Source organism: Trematomus bernacchii, unplaced genomic scaffold (genome assembly GCF_902827165.1).
Source record: "Trematomus bernacchii unplaced genomic scaffold, fTreBer1.1, whole genome shotgun sequence".
NCBI lineage: Eukaryota > Metazoa > Chordata > Actinopteri > Perciformes > Nototheniidae > Trematomus > Trematomus bernacchii.
Genome location: NW_022987685.1, coordinates 3,904,183 through 3,923,903, shown reverse-complemented (window position 1 = coordinate 3,923,903; position 19,721 = coordinate 3,904,183). Strand labels below are relative to the sequence as shown.

At 42.7% G+C, this 19,721-nt stretch overlaps 1 protein-coding gene across 32 annotated transcripts in view; it reads left to right on the top strand.

Moving 5' to 3' along the window:
• Positions 1 to 19,721, top strand: part of LOC117487805 (receptor-type tyrosine-protein phosphatase delta-like) — a 319,630-nt gene that overhangs the window by 199,187 nt on the left and 100,722 nt on the right. The window contains exon 1 of one of the 32 annotated variants that reach the window (XM_034136485.1): positions 1,208 to 1,601. The exons of the other annotated variants lie outside the window; for them this stretch is intronic. The gene's annotated coding sequence lies outside the window, so the exon portion shown is untranslated. Of the gene's footprint in view, positions 1 to 1,207; positions 1,602 to 19,721 lie in introns of those variants that run through there. 32 annotated transcript variants of the gene reach the window in all.

Below are 19,721 nucleotides of genomic sequence, written 5' to 3'. Positions count from 1 at the left end.
AGCTTTTCCACATACTGATTAATGCCTTTGATAAAAAATAAATAAACAAACTGGTAGATGACAGGCATGCACGCACTTTCGAGCCCAGTCTGACATCAAAATCAATATTATATCCCTTCAGGGACCCACAGTGTGACTGAGGCTCTTAGTGATGAGTTTGTAGTGACCTTATTGTACATGATGGCTTTTTTTATGGAGTTTGCACTGACGGTAGCCAGACCATGCATCATCTCTCACCTAACTGAGTAACTCAGTACATTAACTGAAGTATCTAAGAGACTCTTCAGCAAGTGTTTTAATTACATTGTAATTAATATTCATATTATACATTACAGAGAAAGAAAAAAAAGCCCTTTATACTACTAAATCTATTTGGCAGATTCAGTTAAAAGATCCTTTTAAGATTAACATACTAAAAAGCTAACAAACAGGTCAAATACTGTGTACTTTTTATACAGTAAACCAGCCAGTATTAAAACTAGGTTTTTATATATAATATATCTTTCTAGTGATGATGTGCATATACGTATTTATGTTGTTTTTTTCTCTTTGTTTTTCTTTCTTTGATCATATTTTTAGCTCATGTGACCAAACCATTTCCCAATTTAGTATCAACAAAGTCTATCTAATTTAATATAGATAGCCAATCAATAAAACAGTATACAAACAGGTACAGTAGAGGCTGCTAGCAGGTTAATACATTAAATAAATTATATTGCAATAAATTACCCTAACAATGAAAGTTGGCCGTTTGTCTGTATGTTAAGCAGATTTCAATTGTTTTCATTTTACTCCATTTTATAAATGGAATATGAATATTTTTACATTTTGGTATTTGTGGTCAAACATGTTCTCATGGTTCACCACCTGGAAATTATTCTGCAGACAGATTCCAAACATATTGCTTTTTGCTCTAAAATATTCCTATGTGTACATTCCTGCAGTGGACTTTGGGGGGGAAAGTTGGGAAAGTGGGACCTCTGAGTGACGTCACCCTTCCTACTCACCCCCCCCACCTCTCTCTCTCTCCTTCTCCCGTTTTTCTCTGCCTGGGGTTTCAGTCCGTGCTCGGGTCTCGGCACAGACAGACAGAGAGACAGACACACAGACAGAGAGACAGAGAAGCAGACAGACAGACAGAGTGAGAGAAGGAGTGACACAGAGAGGGGAGAGAAAGAGGGGAGAGAAAGAGGGGAGAGAGAGAGAGCGAGAGAGAGAGAGAGAGAGAGAGAGAGAGAGAGAGAGGGGCTGTGCGTCCCAGCCACTCCGCACTCTTCAAACAGCCTCAGTCTGGCCACGTTCTATACAATGAAGATCTAACGAGCACAACTCAAAGAATATATCACTCGCGCGCTCCACGTGCGTGTTTCCGTCATATCGCCCCCAAGATCGCTAAACGCGTCGCTGACGGACAACTCGAGGAAAGAAGAGAGAAGAGCGAACACACAGGACAACAGAAGAAGAAGAACCCGAGGACGGATTTCTTTCCTCCACGTTATTTTCTTTCCTCTGGACTGTCATTTCTGGATGTAAAAGCTCTCGACCTGTCTTCGTGCATAGCAGACAGCGGACAGTTTGAGAGCGCGCACCATGGTGAGAAGGTAAGAGTGTGTGAGAGCCAGTGTGTGAGTTTGGAGCTGCCGCAGTGATTTCAGGTGTGAGCCTCAGGAAGTTGCTTCACACACAGAGCTGAGACCAGTTATACATATGTGGAATGTCTTTATTCTCATAACGCATATAAACAAATGCTGCTTGGTGTTATTCATGTATCATTAATTGCTGTATTATTATTATTATGAATGCGCGCAACCTTGAACGGATACAGAAGTGCTTTCCGAGCCACATTTTAAACGCCACGAATTCCCAAAAATACCACCGTTAAGTGTTTTTTTACATCTATGTTCCACATAAACTACATCGCCAAATATGCAGGTGGCATATTTGTGTTTGTGTTAAGGCGAAGAGAGGCAACTCATGTCAACATACGCTTGATTTATAATAAAGACTGTAACACAAAGCCTATAATTCATGCTTTATATTTTTTATATTGCGCTTTGAGAAGACTGCAGCTGATTTGTCCCCCTTCATGTTATCAGAAATACCAAACGTGTTATTTTAAGCTCGCTGTCATTTAGATACAGTTCATTTAGTGGAAGCCTTTTCAGCGAGGACATAGTGAATATTTTTCAAAGTGCATTCCTGTAACTCTCCAGAGATCTCTCCTCTTGTCTGCCTTATTTTTAGAACACGTTTTATTTGCGCGGGGTTTAAAGTTGACTTTGCTTTTTAAAGAACTCACAGGCAACAGCAGCAGAAGCAGCATATCAGCGAGGCAGGCGGAGGGTTAGCCAGTCACGCAACATATTCTGTCAATCAGGTGAAAGTGAACCTTTATTTCCAGTGGAGCTGTGCACACCACCTGTGCTGCTCAGTGCTCTGCTGGGCCACTAGGGGCCCCACTCCCTTCTGCACAGGGAGGGCAATGCAGCAGAGGGTGCATGGAGAAAACTAGTTTCACATAAAAAAGCTGGAATGGTTTCCAAAGATCCCAAATTAACTGGTTTTGTATCCATCAGATTGTTGAAATTGATTAAAAAAACACATTTTAGAAGGCAACATGCTTGATCATATGCATTGTAATGTATTGCTGTGTAAGCCAAATGAAGAGACAGTGATTGAAGGTGGGGTAGCATGTGTGATTGCGTGTGTAAGGATGCAAATTAGTGTGTGTTTGCTCAAGCAATTCCCAGTTAATAGCCAGTAAGCACTCTGGGAGAGCGCCTCCACTGTCCTGCATGTTTTACAGTTCCCCGCTCAAACAGTCCAATTTTGACACAGCACAATTAACGCTGTCACCCCACGTTCGATTTCCAATTGTGCTGTTGCGACATGAGCACTCAAAAGAAGAGACTAAATGGATATGCATTAAGGTGGTGCTCGCCCATAGTGCTGCTACCCAAAGTCGCTGAAGGGAGGAAAATGTCTCAGTCGTGGAAAAGCAGCCATCTTCTCTAAAAGCCTCATCATCACTGCATTTGTAAATTGTTCAAAACAAACATTAGCTTTTTGTATAAAAATTGGGAATTCTGTATTATGGTCTAAAGGGAATGAAAAGTAAATTCAGAAAGGCTTTCTCCTGTTTGTTTGTTTGTTTGTTTGTTTGTTTGTTTGTGTGTGAGAGAGAGAGAGGAGGATACACACAGTTCATGGCATGCGAGCTATTAAATTGAAAAATGATGGAAGGGGTCAGAAAGTGCCTATAAGGGAGTTGGGCAATTTTTGCGATCTTCTCTTTCCTGCAGCTCTTTGCGCCTGAAGCACATTCTGAAATCATATCCCACATTTCTGACAGAGTCCGGAAGGGACAACAGGGCATTTTCAAGAATTTATGTTAGAGAAAAGTCAACAATGTCTTTCAGATGTCCTTTGTACTTATTGTATGTACACTCACCTGTGTCACAAGTGTTATTACAAGCAATCCTAAATGTGCATGTTAAATAGATATCACCTGATTGAGAGCAGTACATTTAAAGTTACAAGATTCTTTGAGGGAGATTTAAACCTTTATTTTTAGTCCTTTCACGGTGCAAAGCCCTCTTACAAACACCTCTGAGTCCCATTGTCTAAGCACAGCTCTGACTCATTGCCTCCTTTTTCTTTCAATCCAGAAAAAGTGTGTGAGTGTGTGTTTACGCGCATTTTTTAGCACTACTTCAGGAATCCCAAGGCCAGAGCCCCTATTACAAGTGTGGAATGAGAAATCAACACTTACATTACAAAAATGGACGCGTAAACATAGAGGCCACAATTATCAGGCGCCGTGGTGTTGGAGCTGGAGGAGCTAGAGTGCCAATAGGTCTGTGAGCAATCACCCCCCTCACCGCCTGCCCTCTGTAATCCAGTGGGTGTATTCAGGCTTATTTTGTGCCAGTAACAGCCCTTAACAGCTACCCACTGACGGGCAGGCTGTGTTTGACCAGTAGAGGTCATGCTGGAGGAAAAAAGTCAGGAGGTTAGAGAGCTGTATGTGCCACAGCAGTTTTGGTATGTTCTCTGTACATGTGTGTACATGCATTTCAGTTCCATTTCCTCATGTTCAAATCCCGATGTGTGCGCCTGTGCGTCAGGGGCCTGCAGCCGACTACACACCCACTTCACAGAGGCCGGCTTGATGCATTGTGACAAATGAGAAAGCAGTTTGATTTCGCACAACACTGAGCTGCACTCCAGCATAATGAAGTGATCATGACTTTACCCTTGGTTCACTTTGGCCGCAGTCCCGCTGTGTTTTTCCCTCCATTCAATCGCTTCACTCACTTATTTACTTGGCAAGCATTTCCTCCCGTAACCTCTAGTACTGCATAACTAGCGTCAAGGGTGGGTTGCTTGATAAAAACCACCGCTACGGGGCATTGCTTTTACACATAGGGGAACGCTAGCAGTTTTTTTATTGATATTCAAGTTGCCACTGGGTTGGAATAATAAGAAGCCTATTTTCACGCCAAGGTAACATCACCTCTGCTGTCCATCACCCTGTCAGGGCAGAAAGCTGCGGCGTAAATATTATTTGGCAGAGGAGGGAGTGCAGGGCTATGGCGGAGCTCGTTCTCTCCTGTTTACTATCGGTATTACTTGTTTTCCTCTATCCTTTCACATATTATTATGTCTTCCTCTTAAAATGTCCCCATCGTTTCAACTTCATTTCACAACTTAATGTGTCTCCCTCAGTGATATTTACGTGCATGTAACACTGTTAGATTTGACGTTGGGACAAGCTATTCAGGCTCTGCGTTCGGGGGGGGGGTACCACTGTGACAGAAACAGGGAGGACTGTTTTTCTGCCGCAGCTGTCCATTACTTGCAGATTGGGTTTCAGCAGATATGATGGATGCCAAACGCCTGTAGCCAGTTGTGAAGACGTGGAGGGGGAGGGAATTCGCTGCCATGGATTTGGATCGGGGTCAGTGGCACTTGGCAGGGGATTGGAATTATGCCCTTGACCTCCATTTTGGATCATCCCCCTATCCAGCTTCTAACGGCCTGTCACTATTCGCACTTGGAGAGAATTAGAGCTAATTGGAAGAAAATTAAGGAGGGATTGAAAGAAAACTCCAATATTGCAGGAATAAAAGTGATGGGTTATAAAAACGCAGCTTGGGGATATTTTTAAATAATTAATTCTGATTGTGTTGCAACCAAAAACATTATTTCCTTTAATGCCTTTCCCATTGTCTAATTTTCTCTTATCTTAATTTTTTTTTGGAAAGGCTGAGAACAGAATCCGCTGAGGTTCATTTGAATAACCGCCGGAGTAAAATAAAGAGGAAATAAAAGCTTGAGGAAGAAATAGAAGTGGCGGCCGGCCCTGTGCATTCATGTCAAACAGCTTTATCAAATTATTACACAATAGCAGCTACACAAGTGATGGAATTTCAATTAAAGTATGACAGTTTCCGAATTTGTTTCTGCTCACAAGAGAGCGGGTAGGGGTTTCGTTTCATGGGTTTGTGGGGGCGAGGCAGTGGACGGCGGGGAGGGTCTCTTACAGACTACATATTTCCCAGTCTATTTTCTCCATCCATTCACTCACCCCCACCCTCCATCCAAAGGGAATGACTTAGCTGAAACACTTTTTGTTCAGAAGCACTCCGCCGGGCAAAAATGGGGTGTTATGATAAAAGGTCTCTGCGACAAGAAGTCAAAAATGGAGCCTTTAGTTGATATGCTCTTTCCAAGAACAATTACGCTACCTGCTGTGCCAAATAGAAGGGTGCAAGAGATAAGTGCAAGGGAGGGGAGTGCAGCGCAAGGCTGGTGGCTAGCTCGTAAACTGAGAAAGAGCAACGTATATATACGACCACGGATATAGGACTGTAAACTGTTTCAGAGCTTTGTAACACAGAAAAACGTGCCAAACATGAGCAGACTCACACAGGGATGAGAGAGACTTTCCACAACTAATCCTGAGAATAGACAAATCAAAGTGTTCACTGCTGCATAAAGATATACAGTATATATATATATATATATATATATATATATATATATCCAAGAGATACACATACAATTATAACTCACTTATATTTTAAATTAGGCTTAAGAACAATTGTGATTTAGATTTTCCCATTTGCATTTTGCAGAGAGACTACCACTGGAATCGGCGAGAGGAGTAAATTCCATTAAAAGGTGCAGTGACATTGCCACATAGCAATTTCACGAATGAGGAATGCATTTAATAGTGGATGGATTTTTCATAATTTGGAAGTGTTTCCACAATTCGTGCCATAATTCTTGAAGTGACATGTGCTGTAATGGGATCCAGAACCTGCCAACAGGGAGACATTTAAACATGTATGCATATCTTACACGCAGAGTGAGAAACATTGTACAGAAAAAGGCAAAGAATTAATAACTGATTAGCACCCCATTTTTTTAAATTAAATATTGGTTCTATATTATTCCTCCCTGTCTTTGTTTATTTCAGATTTAAACCCCTTCATCTCTGCAAGGTTAGGAGTCGATGTTTAAAGTCTGTGTAACCCCGGCATTCTCCCTCTACTCAATCTGCAATTATAGCTAGCTGCTTTGAAGAGGCCAGGCGGAACTAAAATGACTTTTCATGTCCGGTATAATGAGTGCCATTTGGAAGCGAACATGTAGAGAGAGGGTGAGAGAGATAGAGAGAGTGAAAAGAAATGGAGGGAGGGGCAGAAGGAGGGAGAAAAGGGGACAATCAGTGAATGAAAATGGCTTAGGTCACCTCTGGTTCTGACCAGACGGCCCGGACCTTTCCTCTCAGATGAATCCAACACATTTCACTGAGTTTCTCCCTCTCTTGTACTTGTGACTCCATCTCTCCTGCCAATGGTCTCCATTCGTTTCTCATCAACGGTCGCTTAGCAGCTTTAAGGCGGATTACAAGATGAATTGCAGGGAGCGAGACGCCGTATATTCTCTTTAGGGGGGGCCAGTGCTGCCAAAGGCCAGAGCTGAGCGCCGTCACCTGGGCTAGCAGCTGGCTATCTTTTACACTTCCCTCGCTAATGAGGCCAGACAGTTGGGGCTGAAGTTATAGCGCGGGCTGGATGCTGTGTTGGTGATCTATTATTTAGGCTCTCGTGGGGAGGCTGGTCTAAAGAATTTCATGCATGCGTTTTGCCAAGCAAATGGCAGCCCGGGGGGAATACACAGCTCTGTGTGGGAAAAAATGAGCCAGTATTAGAGTCTAATGCGAGCTGCGATGTTTCCTTGTCCTGTCCGTTTCAAACTTACCAAGACCTGAAGGAAACTTTTAAGTCATTTGTTGCTCGTACAGATGTGCCTCAATGGTGCTAGCATCTGCTGTTAAATGCTCAAGCATTATTCCTTCCTGCCTTCTTGCCTTAATTTCTCTCCTCATGGTAATATTTTAAGGATGACAGATGAATGCTCCTCCAAAAAGCCATCACAGAAGAACGGGTGTATTTTTTCCGTTCTCCTTTCATGTATATTTCAGGATCTATTTCATAGGGGTTTCGGGGAGTTGCATCAGGCGTTACAGATAACACTGCGCAGACGGGCCTTGTTTATATTTAGGCAGGCTAGGAAACTATGGCACACATGACACCGCCTATGTATTTATAGAATAATAGCAGTGTATAAATTGCCTTAGGTATTAAGAGTTGCTAGGGTAAAAACATGCACTTATTGACATTGAAGAAGAAGCATACTGACCCGGTACCAATAACATAATCAGCAAATAATAACGCTTTATGACCAATAAGGCATTTGGCAATAAGCTATGTTTGGATTTGAGAATATGTAAATCTATTGGTAGATGAGATGGCAACAGTTAAACATAGAAAGGGAGATTTAGCCAAAGCTGTTTAGCAGACTTAAGTTACTCTTAAATGAAGTTCCTGCAGAATGGCTCAAGATAGCACAAATAGCTTGAGAGTTATAGAGGGCAAAAATAAGCTACACATACCAAACCCCATGAAGTCACCATATTATTTATGACTCTGCATGTAACACAGACAGATCATGAGAATTTAATGTTGATATTTGCACAGGCCTGAAATAGGCAAGGTGACACAAAAGGGGACCTGAAGTCATGAAGTGAGAGAGTTACTGCAAGAGAACTAGAAGTGCGCTACAGGCACAGCATGCCTATCCATTCACTGAGAAGCCTTTTTAAAGTCACACCTCACACCTAGAGAGACATTTTGCACACTTTGGAGATCCATGAAATCTCCAAACCCTACAGGGGGAAGTAAACTGGAATTTCCTTGAAAATTAAGATTTCCCACATACATTCCTCATGCTCTTTAAATAAAGTCAGGTGAAGGGCTAGTATAACCCAAGCTGCCTCTCTTAATCCTCCACCCAGCTCTACCTTGTCCTTGCATGTGTTCTCCTGTCAATGTATCCTAAAAAAACATTCCTGGAGAGTTTCAGTGTCGCTGTAACGGGACACTATTGTGCCCCGTGTGTGTGAAAGGGAGAGTTTGTACGTGGGAATTTAAATGGCTTTGTAATGCTTTTCTATGAAAGGTGAACACAACATGCTACTTGGGTTACATGATGTAAGATTAGGTCCCTGGGTAGCAAAGGCTAATGAGAGGTTTGGTTTAAGATGTGACGACTACATCTTTGGCATGTGTACAGTGCTGCAAGGATTTCAAAACAGGCAATGGAATAAGTTGAGGGGATATAGTAGAAAGGAATGCAAACAAACACCCACACTAACATGATTAGCAGGAGTTTATGAGGATAAATGAAGAGTTATGAAGAGTCAAAATATAGACACAAAGGCGGTTTGAAAATAGACACATTCTTCTTTGCCAAAAGACGATATCTACAAAGTAACTTGGATGCAAAAGTGAACGGTTTAAATAACTCTCTTGAGAAAAATCCTCACACAAATCTCCTGACGATGAGATTTAGATTGACTGTGAAATGGCTTATCTCTTTAAGACTCGTCCGTATTTGATGGTTTGCCTCGGGTCTAGACAAATTTAACTGTTGGCCGTCACACCTCAAGCTTTTTATAATGAAAGTGGATTTCCCTTATGCCTTTCCAGTGACAGACCAAGAAGAGTGTGTCTGTTTAACAGTAAGAGGCTCTTTGTGTCACAGTCTATAGAAAGGTTCCATGCAAGCACATTACAATGCAATCCCTTTCTTCTTGTGCCCCCCTCCTCCCTGTTTTCCCACCCTCTGCCGTCTTTTGGACACCTTCCCGACTGTCTATTGTGATAAGCTAAACACAAATCTGTGAGGAGGATGTCCTGCGCTAGCTGCTAGCCCCAGTGCTGTGGGGACTGCCAGCCTGCATCACACTGCACCAGGGAATTAACCTCTACTGCATTTCTTTCATATTGTATACATTTTAGCAGCAGCTCCTCCAACAGAGCTGCGGGGGCAGTATAAATGCTGCCAAATTACTGACAGCTTCTCTCTAGCCTCTCCGCATAAATATAAAGTGACAAATATCTCTGTCTCCAATGCATATGGCTCTTCTGCAGCCTTTACAGAGATAAAAGGGCATGACATTTTTTTTTAAAAGGCAAGTTAGTGGATGTGGGAAGTTAACTAAGCAGTGTAGTTCAGTGAATGGGACATTACTACATTGTCACAGTTTGTGACCTTTCCCATTTGTTCTGACAAGTCAGGGTTCCTCTCTGTCAAAATGGCCTGCGCTGTTTGTAAGCGATTCCTCCCTTCCTGTCCCTTTCTTTTTGCCATCTGCAGTGACTGCATGACGCCACAGCTTCTGTGTCATCAGTGACAACACTCTCACACACACACACTCAGGGACCAGACAAGAGCGAGTGGAGAGGAAGAAAGAGCGAGACTGTGAAAAAGAGAGCTCACTTCAGCCTTTAATTGTGTCTCTGAATGTCCCAGTGGACTTCATTACCCAGGCATCCTAAGAAATCTCACTTGTTTGCTCTTCGAAAAGCGTTTGTAGATCGTTGTATGTCTGTACAGCAGCATGAAGCGCTTCAGAAGGGCTAGTCAAAATGTCTCTGTAGCACAGATTTGAGCAGCCTGTAAAGCTGATGATTTCTCTGCAGTGAGAAAGTTTGGATGATTATGTGCTGAGCTAATGGTTATGATGGCTGCCATCAGCAGCCCAATGTTTTTAACAGCAGCAGATATGAAGGACATTTACATTTCACTTTAAATAGTATATTTATTTTAGTTTAACTAGACATTTATTGAAGAATATGAGGAGAAACTTCAAATGTACCCATATTTAAGTAGTGCTAATGAACTGACTGATTAGGAAATGAAATATATAATCTAATCTATTTTTAATAGTCACATTTTCTTGGATCGTGACATGTCATTTGATAAAGTGCCATGTTTGTGATAAAAACATCCTTCCTTTTACAACGTAAAGGCAGATTTTAGTGACACGTTCAGCTTCCGCAGACCTTACCGGAGAAAATCTACAGCATCTCTGCATAAAAACACAGCAGGAGAGGTGATTATCTTTGGAAATTAGCTCACTCATTTAGAGCTGTGTGGATGCAGATGCCTCCGTTCAATGGAAGCCTATTATTCCAAACGACTCTCATTAAGCCATAGTGAAATAAAGCAAGCTGTGGAAGCAGTGAAATAAAATCTTTAGACTGGTTGTGCAGAACTCGGCGGCGGTGAGCTGCGCTGTCTTCATTAAGAGCTCTGACGTAACCGGTGAAAGGCAGAAAATTACTCGGTGCGAAAGAGAAATTGTATGGAGCTGATTTCTACCTCTTCAGCCCTGTAAGAGGTTATTTAGTGTTTGTGCTCTGAGCCGAGGAACCGACAATGCAGTCTGAGCTTAATGAGTGACTTTAGCTAATTCTGCAAGATGCACAGCTGATGCTTAATTTCTGTATTTCACCTTCTGATCAGAAGCTCTTTTCTATAACATTCATCCGCGTCACTGTCCCTATTAGTCAAGCTGTGTTCACTTCTATATGACACCAGAGAAAATCACACACTTTTACCATGGCCCATGATACTGGTTCCCACAGAACATTTAGCAAATCCACACACATGCCATTGCCATGTTAATTACAGCCAGCAACCTCCTCTACTTCATAATAAGTGTAAAATATGTATAAAAAACACCTTTTGCGAAACAACCATTACATTCAGTACACATTTAACTTGGGGCATCAGTGTTGCTCACTTGCCAAAATGTGCATGATCAAAGGAAATTAATTAAATATTTGCACAAACTAAAACTATAAAAAGTGTCTGCAAAACAAACAGGCATGTTTTTTCCCTTCTATAACATGAAATAAACAGTGTAATGATAAGTTATACAGCGGGTTTGACACATGCTGTTCTTTTTTTTTGTAAGTTATTTGGATTATTTCAAGCCTGTAGTAGTTGACAGCTTTAACCAATGCTGCATAACTAAGCACCATGGGACCGAACAGCATCTGGACATTTTTTTTCTTCCCAGGATCCATTTCATGTGTTAAACACCGGGGGAGCACAGTGAGAGGAACGAGGGAGATTAGATGGACTCTTGTCAAATGAGCAAAAGTACTGATGTGTCTACCGGCTCCCTGCGGTCTCCACAACACAGCAGGTGTCCTTCATTTGCATCTCCCCTGAGCTCCACCCCCTCCCTCCCCCGTTTCCGTTTATTTATGACAACGGCCGCAGGTGCAAATCAGATGACTGTCAATGTTGAAGGTTTCTTTAGCATGGCACACACGCACCAGCCCAACAGACTGTTTTCAGAGTGTTTCCCAGTTTATTACTGCCCTATGATAACCTCCGCTCATAGATTCATGTGCTGTTTGGCCGCGGCCCTAAACATCGGGGAAGTGATGGAATGTACACATTAAAATTCGATCTCCTGCATCAGTACATCCAGCGCTGGTCAGGACGGCGACTATAAATTGCGGGCCATTATTTTCGATTAACCACACTGACACCACGGCCCATCACATTTCTTCTTATTTTTACCCCTGTCCCAGCGCTGCCATATTTTCATTGCTGTTTCATTTTAAATTGTCCCGAAGTGTGATAACACAGACCAGCAAACCTCCGTACACAAGCCAGCGGCCAGCGGGCGATCTTATTAATCGCAGAGCTGTGATAACCGTCGTTGTCTACGTCCTCAGTCGGTATCTCGATCTTCAGGCACATCCTTCCCAATGCCTGAAGAGCAGAAGTCGTCATAGTGGGCGCTAAAGGGCAATGGCTTGACATTTTATCACGGATATGCCGGAAAAGTTCAAGTCTATACATCTGTGGTACAGCAAAGTATTAAAGAAGAATAGCAGACTGAGCTCGCAAATGCAATGTAAACTTTATTTACAATCATGCTAATTCTGAAACAGAATTGTGGTGGTGGAGTCGTTTCAGAATCCTTCTTAGGAGAGGAAATTGGCAATCATAAAGAGTAAATAAAAAGCCTTCATATTTTAAAGACCCTATGCATGTATATAATTATAAACATAGGCAGCATGCATATTGATTCTAATGTTCCAGATGAGCCAACCTTGAAAGCTTCACATTGTGTTAAACATAATATGCATATATGATCAGGTCAGATGCCAGTGGACATCAGGGAGAGCAGATGCACAACACAAGAGCAGCAGTTATATGACAATGTTATCAACTGCTCATTCTGTGAAATAATGGGCAGGCTCCCAAAGCAAGGAAACAGCCAGAATCATAGTCATTGCATTGCCCTCATTAATAAGCTGTTTCATAATAAACTTTTCCCTGACTGTGTTCTTCAGGTTAAAATACAGTTGGTTGATACAAACATTGGTAACTAAAACATTGGCACTAAAAGAGCCAAAGAGTGAAGTGCGTCTGTGAAAGCTAAGCTCTTGTTTTGACATAAACAAATTGTTGTGTCTGTGAGGAAAGTAGTTTTTTTGTTTAGTTCTTAATGAGTTTATTGGTAATCAATATGGCCTCTCGTTCACCGGCGTCTGACACTAAGGCCGTGACCCAGGAGGGACCCTGAGAGTGTGGGGATCAGGGAGGATTGGAAGTGGCTTAGCCAGACTGGAACGTCCTAGATTCACCTGGTGAGTCAGACGCAGGAAATGAAAGCTTATTGCCGTAATTTATTCATGCAACTGGGAGACTTTTATTATCATATTCCTCATTTCTTACGATGCTTTACTGTGTATTTCCTCTATTCTGCGGGACATGCTAACTGCTTTGGCTTGCCACCAACTCTCTCTGAAAGCAGACCCTCTCAAAGAGCCGGGTCTGCGTCCCTGTCAAATCTTGCACATAATGCTGGTTCGCCCTGTCATTCAAAGCCTCTTCACAGAACCTCTCTTCCAGTGATTTTGTTAGCATCCTGCTGACAGAGGCACTTTTTGGTATTGTTTGTCCAGGAAGATGGGGCCGGGCCTCCAGTTGGGGGTCAGAGCAGTTGACCCCACTCTGGCGGGCTCTCAGTCTGCCTGCAATGATTTTATTCAGCCCGCTCAGTAGAACAGCGGGGTGTGACCCAGCTGATGTGGCACTGCCAACGTTGATTTCATTGAGGAACCCAAAGAGCCTTTGAGAGGCGCTGATGAAGGGAGCCGGATGTTTAAAAGTCACACTGCTGAGCCTCAGTCTGTTGATTTTTGGTTTGTTATGCAACGTGTGATTCAATGGAGCTGTAATATGTCACAAAATATATCGTCTTTTCATCATGGTTCATGTCAAACACTCCCTATGAAATGCACATCATTCTCTTCGTTATCTTCTAGCCCGATACAGAACAAAAGAGGGAGAGAAGAGGATATCTGGCAAACGAAAAACTATTTGGGCCAGGTGCCAGACTCAAGTCAAGCATGTGAGCTCAATAAAGCACACTGTATCGATTCGCCAGTTATTCATTATTTGTTTTGGATGTAGAGAAAGTTCTTTGGAAAATGATTTTGTTGTGCAGTTCAGACTCTAAAATAAATGGTCAGACAGATCATCAATGGCCACAGAATATGATAGTAAATGGCCTGATATTGATTTATTTCCCAATGCGCCCCCCCCCCCCCCCCCCTCCTTATAGTTAAACCAAGACCAAGCACTCTCCTGGGTATTGGATTTGTGTCCACCTTGCTTTCAAATGTGAAAATAAGGATTTATTTTCTACTGCAGCGTGATTGATGCGTATAAGAGAGCATGGATTTGTCTAGATGAATGGAGATGGAGAAAGGATATACATCACACCACACCTAATATCTATCGTGACAACAAACAGCCTTGCTAGTAGTAATATGCAAGCATGTACACCATGAAACTGCAGAAACGGCAGCTTTGTTTACTGCGTTGAAAATAAATGGCAGAGGCCCCGCTGTCACTCACAGATGGCACTTCCTCTGAGAAAAAAGAAATGCAGAGCCAGTGACTCGTAATAATGTGCTGGCATGACGGCAGCCATTTTGCACAACCTCCGGAGGCACTGATCGTCACAGAGAGGCGTTGGCATTGTGTTGGCACTGGCCTGACCGCAGGCTCCGAGCAGAAACTGATAGCCTGGCCGGAGCTCGTCAGGCCGGACGCTCATCACTCCTGACATCTGTCCATGCCATCGCTCTCCCTTCGTCTTCAGGTGGCCTCTGAACACTGACCTTGGGATCTATTTATCTGTTACTACCCCCCCTCCCCCCCTTTCTACAGTATGTCCTCATTTGGCACTGCTTCCATGTGTGTTGTTTGGAGGCTATCATTTAGCCTTTAGCCCTCGCTTTGTGGTTAACATGACTTGCAAATCGATGTTTGAGCACTGGCAAGACCCCCCCCCCCTGCTCTATTTGGATTCTTGCCTTCATGCAATATTGAGTAGATGCAGTCCATGTCTTTTCTGTTATCATATCTCATCTTATATGTTTTGCTTTACAGTGTGTTGATTAAATATCCATTTATGTTATTTATATATATACATATACATTTCACAACTACGCCCTGAAATAACAGGTTTAGGTTTGTTTTATTTATAAAAATGATAACGTAAATATTAACTCAAAACTGATTTCTGCCTGGAGATGGTATGATATTTTTATTTTGTTTTTTTGCCAGCAAGACAAAAGAAAAAAATTGAAAGAGACAAGCTGCCACACAGCGCTGACAGGCTGGTAGGACATGTCTGACATGATGTGTTGTGAAGGAGAGCTGCTGCTGCTCGACAACATAAAGAAATGGTCAGCGTGGAAATCTCATCCAGACACACAAATGGCATCCTGACTCAATCTGGGTTATGACTGACAGGAAAAATATGCTCATCAGCTTCTATTTACGTTAAGGGACGAGGAGTTTAAAAGCTCATGATATTATCCTCCTTCCTTTCTATGAGAACCAACACTAGCCTTGCTATTTTAGAGAGACTGGGGGGGTCTTTGGGGAGATTGTGTGTTTGCACAGAGCAGCTGAGACATTAAAAGCGCCAGTCAGACTCCCACACAATCATACATCATTTTTGCTGAATAGTTTTTGCTCCTGAGTCACCACTTTAATAAAAATCCACAAATCAGTTGCATTTACAGCAGAGCATGTTGCATTTTCTTGGCTTGCATGGCACATCCTTTTACATTTATGCTACTGTGAGTCATAAGTGGCCCCTACCCCTGGCCTCCCTTATGAGGTAATTAAGCCCCTGGTTGTTTGTTTAGCTGTCTGCATGTGTGTCCTGTATAAAACACCAGGGGGGCATATGTTCTTCCTACCATAAAGCCATTGAAACAGCGGGACATGAGTGGTGAGGAGGGGTCGGCTGTGCATGTGTGTATGTGAGTGTGTGTGCTCTAATTAGGCAGGCTGCAGTGTGTTAGCCTCACTGGGCAACAGCCAGCTGGGAGCATCTGGAGTCGTCTCTCATACTCAACAACTTCTCCGCTGCACACATCGACACTCACACAAAATTTGAAAATATATCTATGGAGCAGCAGTGTGATAAGAGCGTGCAGGTCAGGCATGACGGGTCAGATGCACAGCTATTTAAGTCCAACACATTTTGAGCTTCCCTCACATCACAGCCCCCACCATGCTCCGTCTGGAGTCCCTGTTTTAGAGTTGCGGGTCTCTCACGTCTCTCTCATGACTGGAATGCCAACAGCAGAGAGGGGAGGACCTCATTCCTTCGAACGGCTTCACTCCCAAAGATGCGTCTCCAAGGGCCAGAATAATTTAGTTTCAAAGCAAAGCCATATCTTAAATAATCCTTGCAGACTCTTGTAATCACTCTGCTCTCTGTGTTTGATCTGATTGATGACAGCTTTTTTATACACTTCTAATTTCTGTAGTCTTGAAACTTTACTATCCACTGCTATATAAACAGAAGAGCTTTCTCCAGTTAATATCAATGACATACTTCAGCTGTTCCCACTCACATCCAACTCAGCTTCCTGCGTAGGTGCACACTCAACTGAACGAGATACATCACTTCCTGTGTATCGGCTAAATATATTAAGAGGAATGCTTCTGTCACACAGTGTAGAGAGGGAACACAGCAGAGTTGGAGTCTCAGTATTCCTCCTGTACAGAGAGCTCAGTAAGCCAGCTGAAATAGTGTTTTCTCTGTGCTATTGATTATCTAGTTAGGCCAGTAAAAGCCAGGGACAAGACAGCCACTGAGCTCCTTCCTCTGGCTTTCCATTGCATGTTAGTGTGTCTGCGCTCTCACTTTTCTCTCCCCATCATGCTCTTTTTTACCCCATTCATCCAAATCCTCTCTGTGCACTGTATTTGTCGCCCTCGTTTCTTGTGATACTCTTATGTGTTTTACTATTCTACTCACAGAGAGAATGCCGCTTGCAGAGTTAGATCACAGGAGCCCAGCTGTTCACAGTCAAGGGCCGCTTCTTTTATTAGCCGTCAGAAGCCGACCTGGTAGGGCTGTCAGTGAGAAAGAGTGGGTGGCAGGAGGAGGAGCGAGGGCAGCGGGGGGCACAGATTTTCCCAGCTGTTAGTCCACAAGCTCTGCCCCACTGTCAGAGATTAAGTAGATCAGCGGGAACGCAAGCACATCCACAAAGGCGATACAAGACAGCTGACAGAACATTGATTGAGACGGTCTTCCTCAAGGGTGAGAGTAGATGCACATGGACTACCAAAGTTTTGTATTTGGCTCAGAACTGTAAAGTTTTGCACACTGCACCAGTTACAGTAGCATAAGCACAAGCCAGTGAATTGCAATGCCCTAATAATCCTCCAAATACCCCTCTCCTGGCTTTATTTTCCCCCACCATCTCACAAACACATGCCGCCTTTCAGTCTGTGGAGGACTGTTTACTAGTGGACCAGCAGTGTAGAGGGACACAAAGGACCTGAGTGTAACATTATATTCCTAGCCATATAACCATTGTGCCATTTTTACGATATTATTTTCATTAAGATTGCAGGGTTGCTTTTCTTTCTTTGTTGTGCCTACCCTCATATGCTTCAATTCCAACCACAGTGGAAACAAAACCACTCAAAAGAAGTGGCAGTGATGAGAGCAGCACAGAGTGCTCCCATTTTGTATGATTACATTTACTGAGACAAGAGAGCATGCTGTGTTTTGGAAAACATGTTGCAGCGGGGGCTGAGAAACTTCACCATTTCTGAAATAAAATGAAACCCAAGAGGTGTTCAATAGACTTGACTTATGATGTGAAAAGGGGTCTTCTTGGGCAAGTCTTTACCTAAAGTCTCTTTTGCACTTAAAATACTCAAGATGTCTGTGTTGTATTTGCATATTTATGAGGAATGGATGTCACAGTGATTAAGTTAACTGGGAGCCAGTTCTGCAGAGTGTGGATAATGAAATCATATAAAATGTGAAAGTCAAAGGACATTTTCTTAAAACATATCTCCTCCAAACTGAGGCAGAGTTGGTGACATTTGGTTAAGGATTTGGATTCAGTGAGATGGACATTTATTTGATGATTCGCGTCATGAAATAGCTGCTACCATTGTTGGAAGATGGTAAAAATGCCATGAGATAACATTGCATGATAAAAGTGTTGCACAACCACTTACACTCCATGCACATAATTATACCTACAAGTTCTTTTTCTGACAAATTCAGTGCATAAACATGCAGGCGAGATATTTTCACCATGCATTCATGATGTGTTTCATAAAAAGAGCCAATATGGACTTCATTACTTAGTGAGACCAATGTAGCTCAGTGGCCCTAGACAAGTAATTAGAGTTCACACTGAGACCTGTCTGTAAAATACAGTCATTATCCCAGCAAAAATACAACCTTTCCAGGTCACATCACTTTGTTTGCAGCAGTAAAGCAAGTTTATTTCTGCATTGAGCCTCTATTATAGTAGCCCCTATCCACTTCCCAGCATTTTATGGAGCACAGGGTGATTGGGGGCGACAGAGATTCAATAAAAAAGTGGTAACACAACTGGCTCAACACAATGAAACCACATGAGCGTGACAATATTTTTTTGTGTGGAATTTGTGCTTGATTATAGTATCATTTTATACCCCAGTGTATGTGCTGCATGGGCAGAATACAGTTGTCATCCCCCTAATTTAACAAGCGCCTCCTGAATGAAGCCCCAAACGAGGGCACCAAATCCTTTACAGCCCCCTAAAGAGCTAATCAGTCATCTTGCAGTAAAACACTAGAGTTTATATTGGGCCTTTGCACACAATAGTCCCAGTGTACACTTGTTGTCAAGCTCAAAGTTTTTGGAAAGAATAACACTCATCCTGTTGCTGTATTAGTGATTACTGAATGCAACCAGGGGGAGAAAAAGGCCATAATCTGAGATGTCAAAAATGAGTTCTGATGTTTTTCTTGCAACAGAAGGCTGGACTCTGGATAGAAGTTTCTAACAACAATTGTAAAATGTCACTATAAAAATGGCCCTTGGTATGTGCTATTAGCCGTGATTCTTCAATAAACTCCCCTTTCTGAATCAGCAAAACATCCTGCAAACATGAAGTCGCAAAACTTTTTCAGAGACGCCTTTCACATGGCTCCATTGGGATGCTTCCGTTTTCTGTAGAAAATGTATGATGAAGACAAACATTCAAGTCTGTGCCAGTGTTTTGCTAAGCTGAAATTAAACTACTTTAACGTAGATTAGTTTTGTTTGGGGTTGGAACGTTTTGCCAAGCTGTTGGCACACTGATAATTACATAATGAATCTACTCAACAACAGGGCTTCTTGAGTTTCTCATTATAAAGATTTACGAATATGTTTCCATAAATAAACTTCTGAGCAGAATACAATTCCCAGGACGCATCGTGATCAAACTCTCTCTCAGCATGAGACAGGCTGTACTTACAACATACCACTGAAGGGTAGGATGACCCCACTCATATATAAAACACACCTTCCCTAATTCATCACACACAATTTCCTTAGCTATTGACCTCTGACCCCTCCCTTAGGCTGTGTTTGTGTTGAGGGTGACCTGCCTCTGTCTGAACCGTCACTCTGCAGCCTCCCCAGAGGGAAACATGTGCTGCTAAAGCCTCTGATGGTGAATCCACCCTCTGTACCCAGCATGTGTTTCTGTCTCTGTCTGTACGTCTATCATTGTCTCCTCAGTCCTCCAGTGTTTTAGGCATGCTGCTCATTAGCCAGACAATGGCCACTTACGATGACATGTCGTTCAGGGCAATATGTCAGAAAACCCCTGGGATGAAAGAAAGGAGGGTGGCAGCAGACAGAGTGTGCTTGGAAAGAAAGAGGAGAGGTGACTGTGAAGGGAATGACAGGGAGAGACAGCTTGAGAACAAAAGAAACACTGTGTGCAGGTTTTGCATT